Genomic DNA, 2,672 nt, shown 5'->3' with positions numbered 1-2,672 from the left:
CTCACCACGATGTTCCTGTTGGTCTCATGTCATCGCTTCTCAACACACCGCGATGTTCCTGTTGGTCTCATGTTATCGCTTCTCAACACACCGCGATGTTCCTGTTGGTCTCACCACGATGTTCCTGTTGGTCTCATGTCATCGCTTCTCAACACACCACGATGTTCCTGTTGGTCTCACCACGATGTTCCTGTTGGTCTCATGTCATTGCTTCTCAACACACCGCGATGTTCCTGTTGGTCTCATGTCATCGCTTCTCAACACACTGCGATGTTCCTGTTGGTCTCACCACGATGTTCCTGTTGGTCTCATGTCATCGCTTCTCAACACACCGCGATGTTCCTGTTGGTCTCATGTCATCGCTTCTCAACACACCGCGATGTTCCTGTTGGTCTCATGTCATCGCTTCTCAACACACCACGATGTTCCTGTTGGTCTCATGTCATCGCTTCTCAACACACCGCGATGTTCCTGTTGTTCTCATGTCATCGCTTCTCAACACACCGCGATGTTCCTGTTGGTCTCATGTCATCGCTTCTCAACACACCGCGATGTTCCTGTTGGTCTCATGTCATCGCTTCTCAACACACCACGATGTTCCTGTTGGTCTCATGTCATCGCTTCTCAACACACCGCGATGTTCCTGTTGTTCTCATGTCATCGCTTCTCAACACACCGCGATGTTCCTGTTGGTCTCATGTCATCGCTTCTCAACACACCGCGATGTTCCTGTTGGTCTCATGTCATCGCTTCTCAACACACCACGATGTTCCTGTTGTTCTCATGTCATCGCTTCTCAACACACCGCGATGTTCCTGTTGGTCTCATGTCATCGCTTCTCAACACACCGCGATGTTCCTGTTGTTCTCATGTCATCGCTTCTCAACACACCACGATGTTCCTGTTGGTCTCATGTCATCGCTTCTCAACACACCGCGATGTTCCTGTTGTTCTCATGTCATCGCTTCTCAACACACCGCGATGTTCCTGTTGTTCTCATGTCATCGCTTCTCAACACACCGCGATGTTCCTGTTGGTCTCATGTCATCGCTTCTCAACACACCACGATGTTCCTGTTGTTCTCATGTCATCGCTTCTCAACACACCGCGATGTTCCTGTTGGTCTCATGTCATCGCTTCTCAACACACCACGATGTTCCTGTTGTTCTCATGTCATCGCTTCTCAACACACCGCGATGTTCCTGTTGGTCTCCTGTCATCGCTTCTCAACACACCGCGATGTTCCTGTTGTTCTCATGTCATCGCTTCTCAACACACCGCGATGTTCCTGTTGTTCTCATGTCATCGCTTCTCAACACACCGCGATGTTCCTGTTGGTCTCATGTCATCGCTTCTCAACACACCACGATGTTCCTGTTGTTCTCATGTCATCGCTTCTCAACACACCACGATGTTCCTGTTGTTCTCATGTCATCGCTTCTCAACACACCACGATGTTCCTGTTGTTCTCATGTCATCGCTTCTCAACACACCACGATGTTCCTGTTGTTCTCATGTCATCAACACAACTTGATTTGGATTGTGTGTTTTCTATTTACCATGATAGCCAGATTAATACACAAACAATAACTTGTGTAATGGACTGTTGAACCAGGGCCTAACGTTTCATTTGGGTGTCGAGAGATCACACAATAAGGAACCAGGCAATAATAAGCAGTGTTTCCCTGTTCTTTCAGAAGCTGGTCAACGTTAGTGTCAATCTGCCGGCACCTAGAGGAACAGTACCCTCTACGGGTTATTGGAAGAAGATGTGGAGATTCTCCCTCTGTCCTTCTATGTAATTATAAAACATCCACCACTACCTCTACACAAGGCCATTTTTAATTAATTAAAAACACTTTTTTTTTGGAAACAAGGACCAAATCTCATGGCACATCAAGCCATGGTATTCAGAAGCCATCACTCATTCATATATCTTTATGTACATATTCTTTATCCCGTTACACTTGTGTGTATAAGGTAGTAGTTTTGGAATTGTTAGTTTAGATTACTCATTGGTTATTACTGCATTGTCGGAACTAGAAGCATAAGCATTTCGCTACTCTCGCATTAACATCTGCTAACCATGTGTATGTGACAAATACATTTGATTTGATTTGATTTTGAGCCTCTAAAAATGTAATCTTCAGTCTTTTGACTGAAATGTAGAACTCTGACTGACATAGAAATAGCAACCGGAGGACCTGTGTGTGTGTGTTGTGGGTGTTGTGGGTGGTGTGTGTGTGTGTGTGTGTGTGTGTGTGTGTGTGTGTGTGTGTGTGTGTGTGTGTGTGTGTGTGTGTGTGTGTGTTGTGGGTGGTGTGTGTGTGTGTGTGTGTGTGTGTGTGTGTGTGTGTGTGTGTGTGTATTGTGGGTGGTGTGTGTGTTAAGGGGGGTGCTGTCTTTCTCATGGTGAGAGCTGCTGCTACATCTCACATTGATGAATTAAATATGGCTCGCATTCCACCTCCCACGCTTCAAGCTTATGTAATGGAAGGCCTGCGTGTCAATCGTATATGTGTGTGTGTATATGTGTGAGTATGTATGCGTATGCATGTGTTTGCTTGTGTGGGTACATGTGTGTGTGTGTGTGACTCATCCTTTCTGTTCTTAGTTGTTCTGATACTGTACAGTACAACCTGCTCACACCTGCCAACCATTCCCCCATACAC

This window comes from Oncorhynchus mykiss, chromosome 18, assembly GCF_057628025.1.
Source record: "Oncorhynchus mykiss isolate SJ-2025 chromosome 18, ASM5762802v1, whole genome shotgun sequence".
Taxonomy (NCBI): Eukaryota; Metazoa; Chordata; class Actinopteri; order Salmoniformes; family Salmonidae; genus Oncorhynchus; species Oncorhynchus mykiss.
The sequence above is the reverse complement of the archived record's forward strand: the minus strand, read 5'-3'. Positions refer to the sequence as shown.